This window comes from Fukomys damarensis, unplaced genomic scaffold (assembly GCF_012274545.1).
Source record: "Fukomys damarensis isolate Sample0158 unplaced genomic scaffold, DMR_v1.0_HiC HiC_scaffold_24, whole genome shotgun sequence".
NCBI classification, from domain to species: domain Eukaryota; kingdom Metazoa; phylum Chordata; class Mammalia; order Rodentia; family Bathyergidae; genus Fukomys; species Fukomys damarensis.
Window position 1 is genome coordinate 14459238 of NW_022900936.1, and position 12766 is coordinate 14472003.

At 36.9% G+C, this 12766-nt stretch overlaps 1 long non-coding RNA gene across 2 annotated transcripts in view; it reads left to right on the plus strand.

Annotated features, from left to right (window-relative positions):
- Positions 1-12766, plus strand: part of LOC104851410 — a 148829-nt gene that overhangs the window by 119942 nt on the left and 16121 nt on the right. For both annotated transcript variants that reach the window (XR_002024851.2, XR_004518771.1), the window contains exon 5: positions 1121-1202. This is a non-coding gene — a long non-coding RNA (uncharacterized LOC104851410). The remainder of the gene's footprint in view (positions 1-1120; positions 1203-12766) is intronic.

Here is a 12766-nt window from a genome sequence, read left to right on the forward strand (position 1 = left end):
TTTTTTTTTTTTTTTTTTTTTTTTTAAGAAAAACTGGCAGTCAGTTAGGCTTGGAAATTGTTGAGTTAGAAAGTTCTAGCTTGGCCAACCAGCACTGCAGTATAGTAGGAGGAAAAATTCACAAATTTGGATATTTAAAAAATATTACATATTTGCTAAGTAATTTTCAGAACTTTTATAATAAAAAGAAACCTCAGATGTTTCCAAAGATAATCTTTTGTATATTCTTTACATTTTCTGGGATGATCTTTTTGAAGTTTTCCTATGGCTGAACAAGCTGGTTCCTTTAAAAGAGCCTGTCTAGGAGGGAGACCATCTATGGTGAGCAAGTTTCTCTGTATGAGCTTCAGAATATTTAAATCTCTCTCTGTACCTCCACCTCATTGAACTCGGTCCGAAGGGTGCACATATTTTCTTGGCAAAGTCTCTAGAGACTTTCTTTTCTTTATTTGGTGTAAATGAACATAGGAAACTGAGGAAAGTGGATTTTGAAGAGACTAATCTATGCTGTCACCAGACTGGTGGACTAAATTTATCTTTCAACCCCCTGATGATTTATTTGCTCACCATGTGCTTTCTAGACTCTTGAGGGAACCTGGATGTTGGTAGATTATGGGTCTGCAGAAAGATAAATGATCTTCAAATGACAGGAAGGCCGGAAAATGAGATATCATCAGTCTTAGATTGGAGATGACAGCTGCACCTATTCCTAGACAGGGTTGAATCTTTTCTTTAAGATTTTAAGAATGTAGGTTTTAAAAGATAATATTTTAAGTGAGTAGTCTCCTGGGCTCATCACCCAGCTTCTAGTTCACCTTCATAGCTGCTCTGCACAGCTATAGTATTTGGCTATTGTTTACATATGCTAGTCCGTACACCCATCCTAACGCTGAGGTACTTGCTTCAGAAGTGCATACTATTGCTATTTGGGGTGTGATACACCATGCTTTACTCTGATGTGCAGGGGCAAGGTTGAACATCTGTTGTATGTAGAGGTGACTGCTTGACAATAATGGACTAGGGCATACTTATTTCTAAATCAAGATAATGCCACCTGTGGCCCCAGAAATTGACTGTTGGGTTATAATTTATCACCCACCTCTTCTTCTCTAATTCCTAGTGAGACAGTGGAGAGACAGTCCACATCCAAGCACCCTGAATGCATCAAAAATCTTTGAGAAACGATCTCCCAAAGCTCTGAGGTAAGCTCTATGGTTTTCTCACAATTATGCCTGTGTTTTGCAGACTTGCCTGATCTTGACAGTCATTGTATGTGTAGTGGTGACAGGACTAGGTCTTCGAGGCAGGGACAAATGAGCCTAATGAATAGGCAAGTTGAAATCCTCCTTTAACCACTGTGTAAGACTTATTTCCTCTGTTGCCCTATAAATACCACATATTTAGTAAAGGATGACCACAGACTTAATGCTTGAGTACAAAGGGGAGCTGTACTAAATATTTCTTGTGCTACTCACTTGTTCTAAGAAGCAAGGCCGTTATGAAAACTTTTGTAGAATCTATCACCTAATTTGAATTCATGGGGATAACACAGAAATGAAAACTGGCCTGGTTTATGATACATAATAATGTAAGCAATTCTTAGCTCCCAAGAGCGGAGAAGATAAATTAATACCATAGCCAACCTCTTGAAATAAAGACATAAAATTTGGGGTGATTTTACACCTAAACACCATGAAGTTAATACCCCAAATAAAAAGAGTTTCTTTATTTTCATTTTTGTTAGTACACGTTTGCAGTACATAATGATTACATTCATTATGGGAAGTTGGCCCATGTACATAACACATCTTAATTCTTTTCTCATCCCCTTCTCCTTCCCTCTCCCTCTATCTCTTGGTCCTCTTCCCTTCTGCAAATGATCTATCTTCCTGTTTACTCTTTTTAAATTTCACTCTTTAATTTATTTGTATTTTGAGTTTCTCATATAAGAGTAAACCTGCAAAATTTAAGCTGTGTCAGATTTATTTTACTTAATAGTATGGTATCAAGGTGCAACTATTTTCCTACAAGTGAATCAAGTGTATCCATCTTTATGGCGCAGTAATACTCCATTGTGTGTAAATATCACATTTTCTTTATCCATACATCTGCTGGTGGACATATAGATGGCTTTCAAGATTCTTATGCTCTTAAGAGATGACCTACAATGTGGGAAAAAATTTTTTACCAGCTGTTCTTCAGACAAAGGACTACTATCTAGAATATATAAAGAACTTAAAAAAATTAGATTCCCCCAAATTTATAGACTCAATTAAAAAATGGGCATCTGAAATGAACAGACGATTATCAAAGAAGTAAAAGTAGCAAATAAATGTATGAAAAAATGTTCAACATCACCAGTCATTTGAGAGATGAAAGTGAAAACAAAAAGTATTAACAAGAATCAAAACATATAATAGATAATGTGAAATAGGAAGAAAGGGTGCAAAGGGGAAGGCGAAATAGAAGGGTCAGGGGAAAGGAAAGAAGGGAATGGAATAAATATGAGAAAATGAAAAAATGAAAACAAAGTCTTTGTAAATAGGGAGAGGTGAAGAGGTTAAAGGGAGGGCAGGGGAATGGAGAAAAAATAAGAACCAAGATATATCATGTAAAGGTACAAATTCCCAGTGATGAAGGTCATCATATTGTATACCTAAAATGTATCAATATACGTAATGAGAAAAGATTCTTATACTCTTTATATAAAATAGGCTGTCTATAGGTATGTATGTGTGCATATATATCTATATATATAACGTGTATATATACATATGGTACAGGCATATATATAGGTTCACAGATAACACTAAGTATAAAAACTTTATGGACCATGCTTAATTTTTGTTTATTTTCCTTGTAGAAAATATTTAAGTGGGAAGAAGCTTATAAATACTTGATTTTTTAACTGGTTGATCTCAGCCGTTGAGACACTAAAACATGGGGAGGGCTAAAATGATAGGCAGTTACTGTTGGAGTATAGATAAAGTTTGTTATGATAAATGTTTTATTCATTGCACATTTTTATATTCTTTAAAATCAGCATCCTTAACGTGAAATTCACAAGTGAAAAAATGTGGAGTCTATAAATCAATGATTGTTGACAAATAAATGCACTTGTGTAACCACTTTTTCAAAACATGTAACTGTTCTATCAGGCCTGAAACTCTGCTTGTTCTTTTTTGCAGTCACCTGCACCCCTAAATACAGCCAGGTGCTGCTGATTCCTAGTATAGATTAACTTTGCCTGTGCTAGAATCATAAATGGAACCATGCATTCTGCATTCTTTTGCACTTGGCTTCTTCTGTTCAACACATTGTCAGTGTGATTAATTCACTCTACTGCACATTTCAGTAGTTTGTCCCCTTTTTTCTGGCATTTTACTGAGTACTACATTTGGCTTATCCACTTATCTGCTGATGTGCATTTAGTTTTTTTGTAATTCTTTACTCTTGTGAATAAAGCTGCTGTGGACAGTGATGTGTAATTGTTTCTGTGGGCATATATTTTCTTATCTCTTGATTAAATACTTGCCAATAGGGTTGATGGGTCATATAATAAGTATTGCAGTGGGTTTGAAGTGGTATTTCATTATGATTTCAATGTACATTTCCCTGATAACTAGTGATCTTGAATACTTTCCATGTACTCTTTGGTCATTTGTATGTCTATTTTTGCTTATTCAATTTTTTCCCCATTTATGAAATTGTTTATTTCATTGTTATTGAGTTGCAAGACTTCTTTATATATTATCATATATTCCCTTTAAAAATGTTACTGTTATTTACTTCTAGTCTGATCATGGCTAGTTGGAGTCCTGTGTGCCTCACTTATCTGTATGTCAACTTCTGCCCTGCTTGGAAAATTATCTGCCATTACTTCTGTGAACAGATTTTTTTTATGTCACTTGCACTCTTTCTGGTTTCTTTATTGACTGATCAGTCTTACATTATTCTCTTTTGCCATGCCTAGCAGCTGCTAGATTGATTTCTCCTGGACCCTTACTATTTTTAAGAAATCTTTCTATTCCTGGTCACTAATTGCAATCCTGTATTCTGTGTCTGAAATTTTGTCCTCAGATTGGCTCATTCTGCGGCATAAACTTTCAGTGGAGTTTTTAATCTGCTAGGAATCTGTTTGCATCTGTTTTATAGATTCCATTTACTTCCTATATTGGGATTCCACTGTGTTCCTCAGCTTCTCTGTTTTTTTTAATCTGTGTTTGCTTTGGATTTATTAATCATATCTTGCAATATGGGCACAATCTCTGTTGTTATCTGAGAAATTATTTCTGATTTCATTTTCTCCAGATCCCCTTTCATTGCCAGTTTAGGGAGTTCAGATGGTTGAGTATCACATATTCCATCTCATTGCCCTTTGGGATTGCCTTAGGTGATCTGGGAGTACAGTTTTGAGACTTGTTTATGTGTCTTCTCATTTCAACAGATGCAGCCTGCTGCTCTTTGTTGAGGTAACTTTTTGTTTACCCAGTGGTCTTTAATTTTCAGCAAGTCACTGAGAGGCCTTTTCTCTGCTGCTCACTCCTGCACCAGTTCCTGGGTTTAGAATGGTGGACTTCTGGATCTCTACACTGCCCTGTTGTCTGGGAGGGCCCTTGGCTGGGGGCTGTGCACCCTAGTCACTGGTGTCTGAACAGGCTTCTGTGTGAGGTCTGCATGCACCTACCAGTGGTATCTGGGCAGGCCTTTGGCTGTTGCTTGTGTGCCTGTGCAGCTCTGTGGGCCTTTGGCTGGGCCTGTGGGTCCAAAGTGCTGGGGTTGGGACATGGCCCTGTCTGGGACCTGCCCACAACCACTCTAGTTAATGCCATTTGCTTCTAGTCTGTAACTTGCCTTTGCATTTTCTTAATAATGAATTATGCTGACAAATTCTTTCAGTTTTTTATTTTGAAAGTAACTTTTTAAGACTCTGCTTTAAAAAATATTTTTAAAAGATATATTAACCCTTGTAGCTTCACTTGTACAGCTCTTTATTTCTCTGTGTAAATCTGTATTTTCATTTGTACACATTTCCTATCTTCCTTAGTTGATATATTTTGCCAAATAAACAAATAATTCATTTTACCTCATATTTTCTCATAAACAGAATGAAACATAGGACTTAAATATATTCTACATGTTGTGGTACTTCAAAGAATCTTCCCAAGTTATATTTTTCCTTCAAACTCATGTTTTATTGCTGTGCTAGCTTTAATACGTTCTACAACTATATGTTAAGAGCTGCTCTCATTTGGAATAATCAGGTTTGGTCTTTATGGAAGATTCATGGATAATCCTTTTGGGAGAAAATAATAACCTTTCTTTTGAAATAGACAGCTCTGCAAAAACTTCCCTGTTTCTCTTCCATTGTGATCTCTCCTTTCTCATTTTCCTCTGAAGTGTGACCAGAGCTTGGTACTAATAGTGAATGACTTAGCAGGTGATTTTAAAAAAGGATGAGGCCTTTTTCAGGAAAGAACAAAAAAAGGTTTTGTACAAGTACAGCACAGGGAATAAACTGCAGGGTCCTAGTGGATAACAAAATCTACAAATGTTCAAGTCCCTTATATAAAATGATGGAGTGTTTGCGTGTAACCTGCCCACATGCTCCTGTAGATTTTATTTTTATATCATCTACAGATTACTTTTACTTACTTAAGTGTAAATACAATGTAAATGTCATGGACTGAGTACTGTAAACATCGTTACAGCAATAATAAAAACAATGACTAGGAGAAAAGGAAATAATGGCAAGAAAAATAAAGTGTGCTTACTGAGCCGGCACACTTTTTCTCTCAGTTGTTTTCAACTATATTTGCCTGAACCCATGGATATAGAACTTGTGGGTAACCATGGGATAACTGTTGTGTAGGCTTTACCCTCTGAGCCACAGTGTTAGATCTACCCGGTGTCTGGTTGATAGATGGCCTCTTTCTTGCTTTGCGTATTCATGGAGAATCCAGGTCAGTGTGAGCTCCCACGCATAGAGACCACAACAACACCTTGATGGCTCGGTTGGTTGAGCTGGTTTCGACCTTGGATTTCTCATTCAAGTTTTAAATCCTATTTGGGCCCTTTTCCACATGCTAGCATATTAATTGAAGAACTTTTGAGCCTGCCCAGAGCTGTCTCCAGAGCCCTTCTCTAGACTAAGTACCAATAACTACAGTCCAGTCTCTTGTAGGAGCTTGACACAGATCAGACCACTGAATCGGAACAAGGAAGGTAGCAGACACATGATTCTGAGCATTGCCACTGCCTGGTAGCCACAGCTGCCACCTTCTCATTAGATTGGTATCCTATTTGGTGTCAGTAGCAAACAGATCTTCCATCTGGGTTTATTTTTCCTCTCCTTACCCTTTGTTTTACACAGAAATGGAAGGATGACTTCTTATGCCTTATGAAGGTAGTGACTGACTTAAAACTGTGTCAAACACTACATTTTTGGATAAGGTGATGGGACATCTCAACGGACAGGAGCAACTACTTGACTCTGACATTTTAAATTCCTGGAGTTGACATTATCATAAAATTTCTCTAAAATCCTAGATAAAATCTGAATGCAACCTTTCCCCCTGTACTTCTATTTCTGTGAATCCTATAGATGAGCAATGTTTGTTATTGTTTGTTTCTTTGTTGAATAAGAGTCATACAATTCAATCCACAGGTAACAAAACTTGAGTAAAAGTTGTTTTGCTGACAAGACAATACATTTTCCTGAGTTTCAGAGAGACCTCTAACTTTTGCTTGCTCATGAGTCTGAAACCACTGGCACTTGCTTGGCATTGCAAGTTGGCATCAGAGTTTTGAGGCATTTCCTTAGATTTACTGAGTCATGTGGTGTTTATCTCAGATTATGGTTTGTGGGAATAGTAGTTCCTTAAGGTTCTATTGATTTGTGTGTTGTCCTTAGTCCTTAGCAACCCAAGCTCAAATTAAAACCATATTACTTTAATAGAAACATTAATTATTGTTGACAATGGAAAAGAAATGAAAGCACCGAATCAATCCTATTCAATCCTTTTGTAGTGAGGGTACAGTCTGTGGACACAGTGATTAAAGGACTCTGAAAGAAGGTATACACGAAAGAAGATCTGAGATAAAATAAAGATTTAGTGATAGCTGATGGTGAGGAAACTTAAGAGCTCTTTTGCTCATTAATTTTGGTACCAGTGAATGGTCAAATCAGTAATTCACAAATGCCATTCACTAGGGATCGTGTAATTTGGTAAAAATAAATCAGTTTATGAAATTCACTTGCTTTGGCTTCAAATTGTCATTTTGATGTCCTTATACCGCCTACTTTATGTGCTCATAAAGATATGTAGGCAGAATGTGACTTCTCCTAAAACATAAAATTATACATGCTGTCTCTAACCTTCACAAACTCTACTGGAAATCAGTGTCTCCGTTTGTTTAGGCAGACATAATAGGGTAACTGTCTAGGTGGTTTAAACAAAAGAAACGTATTTTGTTACAGGTCCTCAGGCTGAGAGTCTGAACTGAAGGTGTCAGCAGGCTTAGTTTTCTTTGACGGCATCAGAGGACCCAGTCCAGGCCTGTGCTTAGTGTGCAGACAGCTGTCCTCTCTGTCTTTGGATCACACATCGTCTTCTCTCTGTACATTTCAGTATCCACATTTCCTCTCGCTATATGTGCTACAATCATGTTGGATTAGGGCTCACCCAAATGTCCCCATTTTCAGCCAGTTACCTCTGTCAAGACCTTATCTCCAAAGACAGTGACATATGATACTAAGGATTGGGCTTAACATGCATTTTCATTTTTTTAGGGAGACAAATGGAACTCATAGAAAATAGTCTACATTTTGTACCCCGCCAAAAATTTAGTTTATTACTAGAGCTAAACTTAGAAAATTTAAGAATGGAAGCTTAATTTTCCACAGCCACACCACAAATAACTGCTACACTCTTGAGTAAAATGTGCTGATGGATGATCAAAGATTCAAAGTTCCTGGGAGCAAATGTTCCCCAAGTACAAGAACAGGTTATGGGACAGAGTTTTATGGGATCATTGATAGGTTAAAAGCTAGTTTTTCCAAATTTACATAGTAATTTTGGGGAAAAGGGAAACCCATCCAAAGTATACAGTTAACTGGAATTCACTTGTGGTTCAATCAATGTTTAATTGGTTGACTCAGTTTTGCCTTAAGAATCAATTCAAAACAAGCTTCTAAATTCAGTTTTGACACTAATCTTTTATTTATGGTAGAGAATCATTTAGAAGTGTAACTAACATAAACTATGAACTCTGTGTCAACATATAAGCCATCGATCAAAGGTTAACTGCATAGTAATTAGAAAATAGGCCAGCAAATTCCTTTTGTAAGAATTTCAAGTTGAAAACATTTCTGTTTTTCTGGATATAGAGTTGCAAATCATGAGAACCTGAACATTTTATTTTGAAAAGTGAGGTGGCAGAGGGAGAGACTATGTAAGGGGTTTGGAATTCTTAAGTGACATTTCAAGGAAAAGTAATTTTAATATGCTGATTGTCCTGCTCATACTCTATAATTAAAATTCTGTGCTAGTTTTGATATCTTGTGATTTTACTCTTCCTGTTTATCTTTTTCATCTTTAAGATGCTTAAGCATTACAAATATCAAATTAAACATTAGTTAAGCATGCTGACCGTTTCATTTACAGAAATAGCTCACAGTTTTAATTAAGATCTAGACATATTATTTCATTCAGCCATCAAATAATGAAGTGCCACATCATGGCCTGCGAGGATGACAGGAATGAACAGATTCTTTATTTGGACTTTTGTGAACCTCCAGTTGGCAATGGCTGAATGCTTTGTAGGAGAGGGGTGGGTGGGAGGCGAGCTCAGTGTTGGGACTATCAGGGGCAGTGGCGTGTGTAACAGTGGACTGATTAGGAGCCCAGCTGCACAGAAATATGGGATGTGAGGGAGTAGTGAGAAATTCAGTATTATTTCAGTCTGTAAGTGGTCTTCAGTATAAAGTCAGCACAAAATAACATTTTTCTCAATGTGTCATAGTTTCTTCATTACCTCATTCCTGTTTGCTCCTTTTGTCTTATTTTTGTATTGCTCCCCTTCCCTCTACTCCTGTCTTGCCAGATTTGTTTCACGTCCTCAGTTTTAAACTGCTTCCCTCCTCAAGGCCTTTGCACTAGCTGCACCCCTGAGTGGAAGGTCTTTCTTCTGGACCTTAGCATAAATGTTACCATCCTCAGCAGAGCTGCTTTGAGCCATCCAATCAAAGTTAGCCACTAAGCCACTGTGATCTAGACTCGTGCTTCTCTTTCTGACTGTCATATTCTTCTTGTTAATTTGTTCCTAGTTAATTGTCTGTGGCCTTGTCACACAGCAAACTAGAGAGCAAGATCTTATTTAACTTATTATCTTTGTGCCTTCTGTGCCTCAAAAGTGTTTGACACACAGTCATTTCCCATTTAATATTTGTGAAATACATAAACAAGAAAGACAATTATTTCACTTGTCACAATGACTAGATCTATCATAAGTGATATTTAGAGTTTCTAGAATTGAGGAAAGGCAAGCTAGAGAAAACAGAGAGAAAACCTGAAGAAAACAGTAGTAATGGATAAAAAAAATGTATACTATAAGAGGAACTCGTAATATTTGAAATGGAAAATATAATGATTGGGAAATAGAAGAGTTGTAAGAACACATCAAAAGAAAAGATTTTCTGATAATTTTGAGCCTTCCTACAGTGGATTAGGCTAACATCTCAGTGTAGGAAAATTTTATATAAAAACTGTATGACCATGTATCAGGGAAGTTTTAGGGAGAATTTTATAGGTGATAGAATTTAGAAAACCTCTATAGTCCCTTTGAAAATAATATTTTACCATTGTGACTTTTCATTAAAATGTTACAACATTTTTTCACAAGAAATCAATTTCTTATTTATTATCTTCAGCTAATACATTTAGGACAAAGCTTAGCCCCAATTCCACTGGCTGAAAATCCAGATTCCAAGTGACTTTTTATTGTTTCAATTGCAAGATTTTTTTTGTTATACCAGATGAAAGTTGCCATTGTTTTTTTTTTAAATCTCATGATGTGGTTGGTTGACAAAGATCTTGACCCCAAGCAGAAGATGTTAGTTAGATCTGCCATTTCTTTGTTGTTTGTATCATTATCATTACTTTTATTCTCCAACAAAGATTTTACACCACTTTTCCACATTCTGAGAATTAGGGGAAATGTGTCTAATAAACAGATCCATTTGGTAACAGCCTTCTGTAAGTGATGAAATGGGTGAAGATTCCAACCCCTGTTTACTGCAGAATGTGGCCTCAAGAGAAGTCACGTGCTCACTGCAATGTATAGCAACCCGTGCATGGACCTAGTAAAGATGCCATTATTTGTACTTTAAATATTGTTGTGATAATTTTTTCCTTTTTTGATATAATAGTCAATGTAATGTTTAACAAAATGTTCTCATATTCCAGTGGGATTTTTTCTTATGTCTGTTGTGATTTATGTTTCTTATTTTGCAATCACTGCTCTACATAATATGTGGCACTAAGAATACGAGAGTAATCGTTAAGCCTTCCCACTTTGAACCTAGTTATATATAATGCATTAGTAAATAAATTCCCAGCCTTGAAGAAGGCAGAGAGGCACAACATCCTACACAGATGGGTTATAAATCTAATAGTTTCACTCTGGGTCATCCAGTACAAATTTCAAATAAGGTGGCAAGTAAAAGTGCCCTGATCATGGTTTTGGAATGATCGCAAGGAAAAATAAAATCCCCCATGCCATTATTTCTGGTGGGATGGTAGGCGAAGCATTTATTGTAATGGCAGCATCTTAAAGCTCAGTCCACTCCTCTTTTACTGAGTTTGATGCAAGTGCTGGTGGCTCATGGCCTCTAGTTTTCTAACTCAACACGCCCTTTTGCTGGTCTGCGATCTCACTGTTACCAATGGAGATTGGGTTGGGGGCGGAGGAAGACAGAGAAGGAAGAAGAAGGAAGGGAAGAGAAAAAGAAGGAAGGAGGAAAAGAGAAAGGAGGGAGCAAGATACGGATAGTAAAACCTCGAAGAGAGTATTTCTGTCTCTTGCTTTCCTTCCTCCAGCCAGCATCTTTACAGTCTCTTCTGGGTCATGAACTATAGGAATTTATAACAGGAGAGTCTGTTTTCAATAAGGAAGGAGAGAGGCCCCCGACCACCTTTCTATGTCACCATGCTTGTGACACTACTCCACAGTGAAGAAATTTGTGTACACAGAAGGAAGCAAGCAGGGCCATGTGTCCAGAGAAATTCTCAAAGACTGGAAGAGCCTCATGGAGTCCTGCAGAAAGTAGGAAAAGACCTTGCTGAAAAAGCAATGCTTCAAATATTTTTTACTTGAGATCTGACAATACCTTTATTGAGTGATCACAATTAACAATTGAGAACAAAATAAAACCATGTGCTGGCAGATACAATATATTAAAAGGTATTACTATATAAGAAAATAGCATTTTTACTTGAGGTAAGGTGGGTGTGGGAAAAAAAGGGCAGGATGTACCATATGCAGGTGCAAATTCCCTATGATGAATGCTATCATTAAATATGCCTAAAATGTACCAATCAATGTTGCCCTATTTAAAAAATATATCATTTTTGGGACATAGACATTGAAGTACTAAAGGCAAGAAAAATATATTACAGCCTTATATTTTTCCTCATTGAGTTTATTGGTACATTTGAGGTGTACAGTACAGTTACACTCATCGTTGGGATCTTGTACCTTTACATGACAGGTCTTGGTTCTCATTTTTCCTGCTTACTCCTGCCCTTCCTTCATCCCCTCCTCCCTTCCCTCTTTCCAAAAATTTTGTTTCCATTTTCTCATGTTTTTCTTTTCCCTTATTTCATTTTCCCTACTCTTCCCACTTGCCCTGCACCTTTAGCCCCTTTCTTCCTATTACACATTGTCAATTATACCATTAGGATCTTATGTACAGTTATAGTTTTTCACTTCAGAGAAACTATTCGGTATTTACACATGTGTGACTTATTTATTTCACTTAAGAGTGTGTCCTCAATATGCATCCTTTTTCCTATGAATGACTCTAATTTTTCATTCTTTTTTTTTAAATTGAGTTTATTGGTACATTTTAGGGATACAGTACAGTTACATTCATTGTTGGGATCTTGTACCTCTACATGACAGGTCTTGGTTCTCATTTTTTCCCCTTCTCCCTGCCCTCCCTTCACCTCCTCCTCCCCTCCCCATCTACAAACTCTTTATTGTCATTATCTCACATTTTTTTTCCCTTATTACCCTTCCCCTACCCATCCCACCTTCCCTACACTTTTAGCCCCTTTCGTCCCGTTTCACAATGTCAGTAATCTTATTAGGATCCTATGTATTATTGCAGTTTATTCACACCAAAGAAACTATTTGGTATTTACACATGTGTGACTTATTTATTTCACGTAGGAGTATATCTTCAAGATGTATCCATTTTCCTATGAATGAATCTATTTTCTTGTTCTTTATGGCTAAGTAATATCTCATTTGATAGAAAAACCACACCTTCTTTATCCAGTTTCCAACTGATGGGCAAATGGGCTGTTTCCAAGTTTTAGCTATGACAAACTGTGCCGCTATAAACATGGGTGCGCATACTTCTCTGTGATATGATTCTTTTAGTTCTTTTGGAAAGATACCCAGCAGAGGCATGGCTGGGTCAAATGGAACCTCCAGTCCAAGCTCTTTGCGGTATCTCCATATTGATTTCCATAGTGGTTGC